We start from the raw sequence: 13,221 nt of genomic DNA on the forward strand, positions 1-13,221 counted from the left end.
TTCTCTGGGCAATACTATATCTAGCTCGTTCTGTGTGCTTCCCATGTGAAACAGAAGCTTGTGGTTCCGAGAACAAAACTAGACTCCCTAAAATGTGCATTCTGCCTCACCATCACAACGTTCCTCTTTGCCAAGGCTAAGGACCGCATGGGCTCAAGCAGGGAGAGCGCAGCAGTGGCCCAGCTTCCACTTCATTTTATTTATGTTTCATTTAACGGTGAGTGAACAGTTTCTGATCACTTGCTTATAGTTCCCCCAAGGTACAAGTGAGACTGTCCGTACTGTATTTCAGTTCATTGTCTCAAACTTTCTGCTCTGCTCCCACTGTCCCCCTTGGTTTTCTTTCCCTGGATGCTTCCATTTGCTATTCCGAAGGCTCCGGACTCCTATTCTGTCTGTCAGAAATAGTTACTACGTGAGTATTAACATCTTGATTGTTATCTAGTAACTGAGAGTTGCCTGCTGTGCATGAGATTCTGCTAGCTTGGAGCCCGACTGGACACAGCATCTGCCAGCTGCCTGCTGAGAGCGACCATGCACTGAGATACAGGGTGAGCTTGTCACTCGACAGACAATGTCAGGCTCTGATTTCTGGGACTCGGGATGTGTCTTTGAAAGGCTCTTCAGCCAACAGCAGATCGTTCCTTCACTCATCCTCTTGTTTGGTTCAGGAGATAGCACTTGGCACAAAGAGACACATTTCCTAATAACATTTCATTCTTTTCTGTCAATCACTCTCTTTAATTCCCTGCATGTGGTCCGCTGGCTCCAGGTCCTCTGACTATATACCCTGAGCCTGGATGCTCACATTTTGTGTTCCTTGTTCATCATTATCACTCTAGAGAGGTTTTTCTTTGTGATCTCGGTCAGCTTTACTGACTCATCCTTTGTGATGGTCAGTATTGATATCTTTTTTTCCCCCTAAAACATCCTGTAGGGCTTTCAAAACCTTTTGATTTTCAGCTTTTCCATTGTGATTTTCTTATGGTTCCATTCAGCACTTGTTTAGCTATTTCCGATCTGGCTGACACATCAATCAGGATCGTTTCTTTAACGCATCTATTGCTGAGTTTCCAGAGTTTATGGCAGCAGTTTCACTGTGGTGTGTTCATCCTTCTCTGCTTTCCCTACCGTAGAAACTGCCGTCGATGGTTAGTGCTGCTTTCCCACATGGCTGGCTCAGACACGACAGGGCTTGAGAGCTCTTTTGGCCCTTATCTATGGGATTTTCCAAAGATTTCTGTTCTGTAACATCAACAGACTTCTCAAATATGGTTTACATGCTGTTTTACTTACTCTTGTTTTTTTTTTACCTGAATCTCAGTTTATACATAGCTTGTATCTTTAGTTTGTACACACACTCCTATCGTTTGGTTACCTTTTCATAAACACATTTTGTTTCTCTAACATAGTAACAGCATCAGGAACACTTTGAGATACTTAGTAAGGACAGCCGCTCCCACTGTAAATGGAATCCAGCCCTTTAAAGTTGGAAGAGAGATTTAGCACATATCTGAAAGGAAGATGAGCAAGCACGGGATGAAAGCAAGAGAGTCAAGCTAGAATGCAAATCTCATCCTCAAAAGGCTCACGAGGAATATGGCTCCCTGATCTCATAGTTAGGTAAGTCTTCAGGATGCAGATTCTCTGGAGGACTGAACAGGATCCCAGTGAAAACCGTGGTTCCTAGAAGAAAAAAAGAATATTTAAAAATCTGAATGAGTAAAAGAATATGTCTGCACAAAAAAATAGTTTCTCATCTACAACAATCACCTCACGATTACATGGGTCATAGAAAATGTAAAGGAACTTTAATATCCAAAACGAAGATGAAGAATACTAGATTTTTGATCACTCAGAGAGAGTCTCTCCCACTCCACCAATCCATATAGACAAATCCGTTTGTATTAGTATGTGAGTTCGCTTGGCTTTTGTCTTCACTACCTTACCTTCTGTGCCTCTTTCTACAATTTAAAGTCAGCTTCTTGAACAATGAAGTATTCCCCCCCCCAACCTGTACCTTTTATCGACGCGAGGTCTATTCATTCAAGTGGGTTCTTTTGTCTTGAGCCAAACGTACATGTGCTTCATCTCATGTGTGTGTTGAATATGCAACATTATATATTTAGTTTCTAGTTTTGCTGATATAATTAGAAAGCAATTATTTTTTTCTGTCCTGGAGTCTAGAAAAGAATTATTTTTGAAGATCTTATCTTATATAATTTCCCACTAATTCCTCATAGACAAGCCCCATGTTTAACATTCTCGCATCTATTAAAGAATCTGAGCTTCCTCCCAAGTGAGCATGCACACCATGCCGTACCTTTCTCCGAAGCTGCTTCCAAACCCCTCGCCAGCTGACTGTTTCCTCTCCACACTCTCTAGTTCACTTACATAGACTCTTATCCAAAAGATTTATGAAAATACATATTTTAGAATCTAGATTTTTCAGATTTTGAAATTTTACACACATAGTGAGATACAACCTAAGGATGGAATCTTAAGTCTGAAAATAAAAGTTATGATTCATAAACACCAATGCATACAGCATGAAGGTAATTTTATACGGTATTTTTAATGTAATCATGTTTTAACTATAGCCAAGCAAACGAGGTTGGGTGTGGAATTTTCCCCTCATGGCATCATGTTGGTACTTTAAAAGTTTCAGCTATGAAGCATTTTTTGAAGTTTTTATTCTCTGATCAGAGCTACTCTATATGCATTTTAAAAGTTTAGTTACCACATTCTGCTTCATTAACTAGTTCCAAGAAAATGACAGGAAAAGTTCTGCGTTCACCCAGCCTCAATTGTTCACTCTGCACTTTCTGGATCTTTCAAGAGCTGTCTGGATCCCCGTGTGTTCTACAGGGGACCACTGCTCTGCCCAAGATTCCAACGTCTCCCTTGGTACACCCAATTCCCTAGCACAAGAATCTCCTAAAACAAGATGTTGCTTTTCTATGAAGTTAGGAGGGCTTTTGTAGCTCTTCAATGCTGAAACTTCACAGTGACCTATCAACCAGAAATGAGCATGTTGTATATTAAGAGACAGCCTTGAATTGTGTGGGAAGTCACGTTTGCTTGACATTGGCTCAGAGGTGAATCTGGATCCATTCCTGCTATCCAGTTCTGCTTAATCAAGACAACCATTCCTGACTCTAGTACTGAATCCTGGTTTCTCATAGGAACTTTTAAAAAAAATGTATTGACATTGTATCTGTTTTGTCAATATGCAAGGGGAAAGTTAAGAATGATAAAATTGAAAAGGATTAGCGAATATCCAAATTTCTGTTTAGAAAATAAAGACAGTTGGGCATGGTGACTCACACTTACCATTTGCAGGGAAGAGAATAACGCAGGAGAGTGAAGATTTTGAAGTCAGCCTGGGCTACCTAGAAAGTTTTAGTGTGGTGAGACTTTGACTCAAGACTCCTAACAAGTAAGTAATGCCAAATATAGATATGGATATTGATTCCAGATAATTGCGAGCTAGAGAAGTCAGAGGAAATGTAAATTCTTTTATGCACATGTAACTAGTAGTAAAACTAGATTTTTAGAAAGAAAATAAAAGAATAAAAGAATTCTATAAATATTAAACTGCTAAATTATTTTCAAGGCAGTAACAACATTATTAAATTCAATTTTCTTGATGCTTTATGTAAAATCATTCATTTGCCATCTCAAAGGAGGATAGTACAGTTAGCCACGATGAACCTAGCTATGCATGGAGTATTTCAGCTCATATCATTTACTCCTCATCTTTATCCTATAACAGCACTGATTTAAATGGGTGGTCATTGAGCAGGTGATGATGTCACAAAAACGCTCTACAAACTTTCCCGCTGGATTAATTAAGAAATTGACATGGAGCTGTAGATTCCAACATAGCGTCCTTTTAAAGAAAGGAAGTAGTAACATAAGAAGGTGGGACCCATCACAGTGTTTGCGTTATATAAAGGCCTCTCCCCGCCGGGGTAGGAAGTAAACTAGTTAGGAAGCTAATTCTAATTTAATCACTAGTTCAACTTAAATTATGATGACCTGAATGGGGGCTGTGGCAGTGTCTGCAATAGCAAGCATATTTCAGAAATGCTTTGCACAGTGAGTAGGAGGGTGAGAAAGAAGTGACAACGGGACACTATCAGCCTGCGCACAATCCTCCATCTAGCGGTCTCCCCGTGCTGCAGGATGCACAGCACATCTACAGGTGTGCTGGGGAGAGCGCCCACAGATGGCAACTCATTTGTAAGGTGGGCAACGCCCCCTTTTACATCCTTGTGCCTTCCATTATTGGGGTTCTTGGATTTAGGGTAATCTTCTTAGGATTCTTAATGCCACCCACTTCTTCAAAGTTCTTCTCACAAATGCTGAATCAGCACATATACTCATATTTAAATATGTATGTATATAAAACCAAATACACATATATACAACTGTATATAAGATAAAAACTAGACTCAAAGAACTTGGCAGCATCAGAAAAGGAAAGATACTGATAACGTGGAAATGAGGATCGATCCTGCTTATGGCAAGCCCTCTCCATACCAGCAGGAGTTTTCTGTCCCAGAAAAATGTTATTGCAATATAAGTGAACCACAAAGCTCACACTGCTATAATGAGCTTATAGAGGATTCACTGAAGTTAGCAAAATAAAAATATTAGCTTCCTACTGCCAACATTGAATGCAAACACAGTGATTTCACGTCTCACTTTCATACTTGACCTTGAACATGTTTTTACACCTCCTTTATTCTCTATTTGTCAAAAAAAAGGTTTCATAGGTCTAGTTCAAGTCCAAAAATAGGATTCCACTTGTCTTTACTCATGAGCCAGAGAGCATTTCACATGCTAAAACTTCAGTTTAGAAAGGGATTCTTTGGTTGGATAGCAAGGGCCTGCCTCTTTTCAAGTGCAGTCCCCAGGGCTGATCATCATCTAACTGATTAATCATGGAAACCAATTATTCTCTTAAAATTTAGAATAATCTTACTTTAATGAAGTTTTACTTTGCCAAGATGAAAAATAATATATTTTAGTTTTGTTCCTTTGTAGTCAAGTCAAACCTGTAGAACTTTAGTTTTGTTGCTGAATTGGAGTATGTGCTAGATAGTTGACACCAACTGAAGTCATCTGAGAGGAGGCAACCTCAATTAATTAAATGCTTCTATAGAGATCTGGCTCTAGGCAGCTTATAGGGCATTTTCTTAATTAGTGATTGATGGGGGAGAGCCCAGTCCATTGTGGTGGTCCTGGGTTCTATAAGAATTCCCATGAGGAGCAAGCTAGTAAGCATCTCCTCTCTGTGGCCTCTGCATCAGCTGCTTCCTCCAAGTTACCACCCTGCTTGAGATCTTGGGCTGATTCCTGATGAACGTGATATGGAAGTGTCAGCCAGCCAAATAAACCCTTTCCTCCACAGCTTGCTTTTTGGTCATGGTGTTTCACTGAAGGAAGTTAAAGACAAGTTGGCATCGGGAGTTGGTATTGCTGTGACAAACTTGACCATGTTGTTTTGTGGAGAATTGCAGAAGGTCTTTGGAACTTTGTGCAAAAAAGTCATTGAAAGAAAAGTATTCAATGCTTTGTGACCTGCTCTGTAGAAGTTTGGAAGGTAATAATGTTGAGGGCAACGTAAAATATGGAGGCTTGGTTTGCAAAGGATCAGAGGGAATTTTAAAGACTCTATCAGGGCCACTTGTAATTTTGAATGAAGATTCTGTGGTTCTGGTTAACTGAGGCTGAAGAATCAGCTGTAATTAACCAGAGACCAGCACTACTAAAATGAAACCTTTGCTTTGCTGGGATACTCAATGCTAGTCAGCTGAAGCTGTGAAATTAGCAGTGATGAAGAAGACACGAGCAGCATAGAGGTGAAATCAGCTGAGAAGTGTTTCCTGAGAGCATAAATAAGCTGTGTTCCAGAAGCAGCCAAGGTTGGACCTCATACTGGCAGCCAGTGGAGGGTAAGAGTCACCCATACGGCACTGGGTTTGAAGACATGAAGGAGTCATGGGGAGCAGCTGAGGGTTGGCACTGTGAGATGCCCAAAGGGGCCATTGCAGAAAATATATCCTTGTGGCAGTTGAAGGCCCAGGATTGAAGGGACCATGCAAAAAAGTTGAGGCTTGGCATGGTGAAGAGAGCTTATGAGAGGCTATTTGTAAATGTACAGTCCATTTGCATTGAGACCTCAGCAGTTTAGAAATGTCAGTACCATAGTGCGACCATCAAGAACAGCAGCAGGAGTGGAGTGGAGCCAGCAGGATCCTAGAAGACAAGCCGTGTGTGTTGTAGAAAGTGGGGCCAAACTGGAAAAATGGCAAAGCCGCTTGGAGGACCATGAGGAAATCCCAGATAATTGGGAGCTGAGGTATTTACACTGTTGGAATTTAGCTTTGGTTTGTTCAGAGAGTGACTATGCCACAGTTCTTCCCTCTGGAAGAAAGTACTTAGCTTAATTTTAACTTCTACAGGAGTCCACAACCGAGAGACTGGGAACTTATAAAAGAAAAGTTGTATTTTAGAGACTGGTCTCTTAGTGTGTTTGAATTTGTAAAGACTGAGGACTTTTAAGGTTCTTTATGTCAGGTGGTGGCATACCCCTTTAATCCCAACACTCAGGAGACAGAGGCAGGCAGATTGCTAAGGTTGAGTCCAGCCTGGTCTGCAGAGTTCCAGGACAGTCAGAAGACAGAAACCCTGTCTCAAAAAACCAAGTAAAATAAAATAAAATAAAATAAAAAGTTATTTATGTTTTTAATGTAAGAGCTTGGAGATGGATTTTAACAAAGGATGTAGTTTAATGGTGGTGTGTCAAGTTGACAAAGGGTCAGTTGTGCTGGCTACCTTTATGTCAATGTAACACAAGCTGAGACATCTGAGAGGAGGGAACCTCAAATGAGAAAATGCCTGTATTAAATCTGGCTATAAGCAAGCCTGTAGGGCATTTTCTTTTTTTTCCCCAGTTCTATGGCTTTTTTTTTAGAAAGTAATTTTATTAAATTATAAAAGTTTCCATTTCCGCCCCTCCTCCCAACACCCTCCCACTCCCCCCACTCCCACTCCCCCTCCCTCTCCATCACTAAGAGCAGTCAGGGTTTCCTGAGTAGGGCATTTTCTTAATTAGTGATTGATGGATGAGGGCCTAGCCTCATCCATTGTAGGTGGGGCCTGGCCTAGGCCAGTGGCCTTGGGTTCTGTAAGAAAGTAGGCTGAGCAAGCTGTGATGAACAAGCCAGTAGGCAGCACCCCTCCATATCCTCGGCATCAGCTCCTGCCTCCAGGTTCCTGCCTTGTTTGAGTTCCTGTTCTGACTTCCTTCAGCGACAACAGTGATGTGAAAGTGTAAGTCAAATAAACCCTTTCCTCCCCGACTTGCTTTTTAGTTATGATGTTTCATTGCAGCCATAGAAACCCTAAGATAGAGTGAGATTTTTTTGTTTGTTGGTTTGGTTTGGTTTGGTTTTTCTAGACAGGGTTTCTCTGTGCAAGTTTCTCTTGGCTGTCCTGGAACTTGCTTTGTAGACTAGGCTTAACTCACATTCATAGTGATCTGCCTACCTCTGCCTCCAGAGTGTTGGTATAAAAGGAGTGCTCCAGCATGCCGGCAAAACACACGTTCTAATAGAAATGTTGACTCAAACATTTGTTAGACTCAAACGTTGACTCAAACATACTGTTAGAACCGGATAAATCCCCCAAGTTTTTTTTTTTAAGAATTCAGAAAGCAGAGTGGGTGTTTTATATAGGTATTTGCATAAAGGGGGTCATTATAAAGATTGAACAAGGATACTACATGCAAACACATTGTAGAATATCATCAAGTTGGAAAATTGCAGAATTATTTCTTAATACATGATTAATAGATGCCATGTTTTTTAAAACATAAATTCAATCAAAGGATTCACAATAAAAATAACAGAATGACTGAAACTCAGGCAAACCCTGGCAAACAGCTTGTTCTATTGTGGTCCTATGACCTTTCCTTCCCTACAAGCACCAGCAGTGTTACGGTCCTACCCAAGTCCTCTTCAAATAAAATTTTAACATTAAGACCTCTTTGAGAACTTAATACTGAAAAGAAGAGATGTGAGAAATATAACAAGATATATAGCTAGGTACAACATTGCTTATGGCTTATACTAGAAAGCACTCTCATTTATTTATGTAACTATATCAAGAACACATATCATATGTATAGTGCTATGCCAGATATCAAGGTTCCAAAAGTGCAGTTACAGTGTGCCCATCCTTCAGGGACTTTCTGTCCAGTGAGGTCTAAGACACTCAAGCCAGGCATGAGCGCAAGCGGAAATGAGAGGCATATACCTTTGTTGATGGGTAATAGGGTAGTGTTACCCAGGACACACACCAAGTGACAAGAGTTCTGACTTGAACATAGATGGCCCCAGGAAATTAGTCAGTAGCACATTTGGGGAAGATGCAGAATGGAAGGTACAATCCTGGAGACAAGCCACAAAAAGGCAAGTCACTGATCTTGGTGAAAGCTAATGATAATGAGGACTGTCAGGGAATGAAATTGATCAGTTAGGCAGGGAGGGTGATCAGCAGTGTGGTCTGATAAGGCTACACCATTCTCACTTAGGGATGACAAGATAGAGTCATGACATAGCAGAGCCCCGTCAAGTTGGGAGAAGAGTGAACTTACTGTATGTCCTCAACCATTTACTTAATCAAGAAATCTTTTATGTTCTTTTAAATCCTGTTTAAATTAGTACCTATTACCAAACTGCTTTAGAGACATGTTTCCATACCTGATACAAATGCACATTTAAATTCTACTGATAAAGTTTTCCTGGAATTCATATACTGAAACCTAATCTCTAATGGAAGAATGGTAAAAAGTGAGTCATTTGCCTGGCATTAGAATCTTCCTGGGACAAGACTGATAAAGCCTATATCCCCTTTATACAGTCACAGAGCACAGATGGTGATATCTATAGGGAATGGGTCCTTGAAGGATACTAACTCTATAGGCTCCTTGATCTTAAACTTCTCAGTCTCAGAGTGTGAACTACAAATTTCTGTTGCTTATGCAACAGAAACACCTAATCTAAGTAATGTGTTAAGGCAGCTCAGATGGACAGACACCAGTGTCAACAGTATGAAATGAAACCCCTAGAGATCTCCCGCTTGTTAAACACTGAGTGAATGATGATGGCTACCATCCTCCAGGACTTTACCGTTCAGAGAAGCAAAATTTAAACTCCTGTTATTCTGATTGTCCTGCTTTCTGACAAATTTTAAATACAGTTGTACTGGATACTTAGAAGTATCTACTTGCTGCATAATCCACTTGCTGTTTACTGGTTTGTTTATTGCTTTTTGGTTTGATTTTTACTTCCAATTATGTTTTATTTATACCAATATTGGCTCAGACTGTGGAAATTTAATACTTGAAAGATTAGTATTCTTCTGAACAGTTATTTACCTACAAGAGTTTGTGAGCATATTAGCTAGAGGCCAATCCCACAAAGAAACAGTAATTTTAGGAATGTACATGGAAGGAAAAACAATAAACACAGATCAGAACTGTGCCAAAGTCTTTATGTGCTTTAAACTCATCTGAAACTAGAAATAGAAAGTAAAAAGTACCAATTCTTCATCATATATATATATATATATATATATATATGCACAAAGAAAGAAGAAAAATCAATAGACTACTCTCAATTAGAGTCAGTGAAAATAAAATTCTGGGTTAACACGGTAAGTTAAAAAAATAATAAAAGCTGCTTGCCGAGGTGTCATGACCCCATCTTATTGTTGAGTCCAGCTTTTCTGTTCTAAATCCCTATTTTCTGTTTATAACTTTCCCCAAAATGTTCCTTTTGACCTTCGAGTCTGATAGTTCTCTTGCCTGGTCTCAATCCAAAGGCGAATTTATTCGCAATTTGAACTAAATCTCTTCAGTTATTTCAGTTACTTGAGTTTGAAGAAAATACCTGCTTTGTGCTTTCAGAAATTGTTCAGATTTTTTTCCATGTTCAAATAGCTTAAAAATGACTTTGTTTTGAAGCTGTAGGATTGGCATGGCTATACTGCAGATTCAATTCAAAAAGAATTGGTTAAGACATTTGTATTGAAAACCAGAAATGATGAGTCTCTGTCACGTGTAGGTACACACAAGCAAATTCTCACTTCTCTCCACTGTCTTGCATCTGTTTGTGCAGAGGTAACAGGGTGAATGGCAGTAACTCAAGGGTCAATTCTTACCCCTCACCAAAATCCATTAAAATGCATGATTGATTTTTAAGTGTATCAAAAGAATTAAACCGTGACAACTTTCACATACATGAAGGAGACAGTAATATACATGTTGATTGAAAAACAAAACAAAAAAAAACTAAAAAGCATGATGGAGGAGGATCATCTGTCTATGTGTTACTTTCATTGGTTAAAAAGAAACTGCCTTGGCCCTTTGATAGGACAGAAAATTAGGTAGGCAGGGTAAACAGAACAGAATGCTGGGAGGAAGAAGGCAGTGAGGCAGTCGCCATGACTCTCTTCTCTGAGACAGACGCAGGTTAGGATCTTTCTCAGTAAGCCACCACCTTGTGGTGCTACACAGATTACTAAATATGGATTAAAACAAGATGTGAGAATTAGCCAATAAGAGGCCGAAACTAATGAGTCAGGCAGTGTTTAAATGAATACAGTTTGTGTGTAATTATTTCAGGGGTAAGCTAGCCGGGATCTGGGTGGGAATGCAGCCCACCGCTCCTTCTGTAAAAGCACATGAAACATGCACATTGCTACACCAAAAGCAGTCATGTGAATTCTGCTAGCTTGGGGCATGTGATTCCTGACTAACTACCATCCTCGGGACTCCAGTTCAGATTTTCTTCTGATCGTTCCTCATGAGACTGAAGCTAAGCTGTGTCCTAATGCTTACTCAAACCACCATAGACCAAAAGTCTGTGGTGGTTTGAATAAGAAAGACTCACAGACTTGGTCCACAGTTGGGAAGAATTAGGGGGTGTGGCTTTCTGGAGGTGGTGTAGAGTTAGGAGAGGGCTTTGACATTTCAAAAGTCCACATCATTCCCAGTTAGATTTGTCAGATCTGTGCGTCCAGGGTCATACTTTCTCGCCTGTTGTCATGCTCCCAACCATGATCCTCATGGACTTCAAAACTGTAAGTCCTAATTAATTCCTTCTTCTATAAGAAGAAGAAGAAATTGGGCCAAGAAAACAGAAGGCGAACTCAGAGGGGACTCGACTGAGTGTTAGGGATTGCTAGGGAACATTGCTCAAGTCTGTGCCTACTCTTCAAGGAACTATCAGATGTAAAAGAAGAACCTGAGAATATGGGAGCTTTCAAATCCCAGATCATTTTTTTCATTGTTACAGTGATAGAAACGGGTTCCTACAGCCCAAGATCTTCATCAACGTTTATCTAATACTTAACTACTGGGAGGGCACACATTAGTCACCTTTCTGCTTTCCCCTTGACCATGGCGAGTCTTTAACTGTCTCAAACCTACTATTGCACCCACTTTTACACTTGAGAAACTTAAAGTCATTTAAGGGATTAAAAGAGGTGATATGGACTCCAGAATAACAGCTGCTGAACCTCAAGCTAGGGCTTGGAATCCAGGACTGACTTGCTAATTGCTGAATTTAAAGAGCTGTAATAAAGGGTTAGGGGAAGCAAGGAAGCCTTGGTTTCTCATTGTCAAATCTGCTATTCAAGTTAATAAAGTCAAAATTTCAACTTATCCCTCATTCCTTTCTTCATTTATTTATTTTTGGCATGGAATTATGACTTTTTGTTAATTAAACATATTAATTTTGTATGATTGTTATTATTTAAGAGTATAATTTAATTACAACATATCTCCATACCCTCCAATGTACCTCATTCTCCTGTAAATTTATGACCTCTATTTTTTGCTAATTGTTATTGGCAGTATATATATATACACAAACATATTCTAACTATAACTTGCTCAGTCTGTATAATGTTATTTGTATGTATGTTTTCAGAACTGACTGTTTGGCAGTGGGCAATCTATTGGTGTGCTCTTCCTCGGGGAAGGCCACCTCTCCCTTCCCCAGCTTTACCAGTTATTAGCCATATTCTTTGTGTAGGCTTGAGTCCTCATGGGCTTTTCCCCGACCAGTCTGACATGTTGGTTTGTGTTGTCCTTGTTCAGATGGCCTTTGTTCAATCAGGACAGTGAGGCCATATGTACTGAGCTTCTGGTATTACCAGGAGACACAATCTCGAGATAAACTCCCTCGTCCCCTTGTTTATACTATCTTTCTGCCCTCTTTTCTAGAATGTCCCCTGAGCCTTAGGGATGGCAGTGCTTTGTCTATGTATCCACTGGAACTGGGCTCCACTATTCTCCTTTTTGATGGGTTTTTCTTTTCTGTAGTGGTCTCTATCTGTTGCCAACAGAAGTTTCCTTGATGAAGTATCAAACCAAACTTATCTGTGGGTACAAGGGTAAATGTTTATAAATTGTTGTGGTGGTTTGAGTAAGAATGAACACCATAAACTCATACATTTTAATGCTTGGTCACCAGGGAGTGGCATTATTTGGAGGTATGTCCTTGCTGAAGGAAGTATGGTCTTGTTGGAGGAAGTATGCCACTGGAATTAGACTGTGGGGTTTCAAATGTTCAAACCAAATCCAGTATCTCTCTCTCTCTCTCTCTCTCTATTCCTGCTGCCTGTCAATCTGAATGCAGAAATCTCAGCTACCTCTCCAGCACCATGTCTACCTGCTTGTCACCATGTTTTCTGCCATGATGACAATGGACTAAACCTCTGAACTGTAAGCCAGCCCCAGTTAAATGCTTTCCTTTATGAGAGTTACAGTGGCCATGGTGTCTCTTCACAGCGATAGAACACTAAGACAATTGTTAGGGATTGTGATGGGTTAGTAAGTTAGTGGTTGTCAATTCTCTTCCAATAACCATGATCTCACTAGCAATGAATAGTTAACTAGGTCCCCTGTACCAGTCCTAGAATCTGGAGTGGGTCTGAAATCCAATTAGAAAGCTGTTGGTTACCACCAACATATGCATGCCACCACTACACCCTTAGGATTCTCATGCCATGCTGGGCATCACTGCGGTTCAACAGCTCCGTACCTGGATAGAATTGCTGTTTGCTTCTCTCTTTTGGAAGCTCTCATGGCCTTCTCTGGTACCATGAAAGCTAGCCCTCAGGGTGGGTATGTTAAGGCCA

The 13,221-nt window shown here is 40.2% G+C and overlaps 1 long non-coding RNA gene across 1 annotated transcript in view; it reads left to right on the plus strand.

Moving 5' to 3' along the window:
• LOC146889723 (uncharacterized) overlaps positions 1-13,221 on the plus strand; it is a 19,450-nt gene continuing 6,229 nt past the window's right edge. The window contains exon 1 of the long non-coding RNA XR_014999876.2: positions 1-217. This is a non-coding gene — a long non-coding RNA (uncharacterized LOC146889723). The remainder of the gene's footprint in view (positions 218-13,221) is intronic.

The sequence above is a fragment of the Myodes glareolus genome, chromosome 25 (genome assembly GCF_982192425.1).
Source record: "Myodes glareolus chromosome 25, mMyoGla1.1, whole genome shotgun sequence".
NCBI lineage: Eukaryota > Metazoa > Chordata > Mammalia > Rodentia > Cricetidae > Myodes > Myodes glareolus.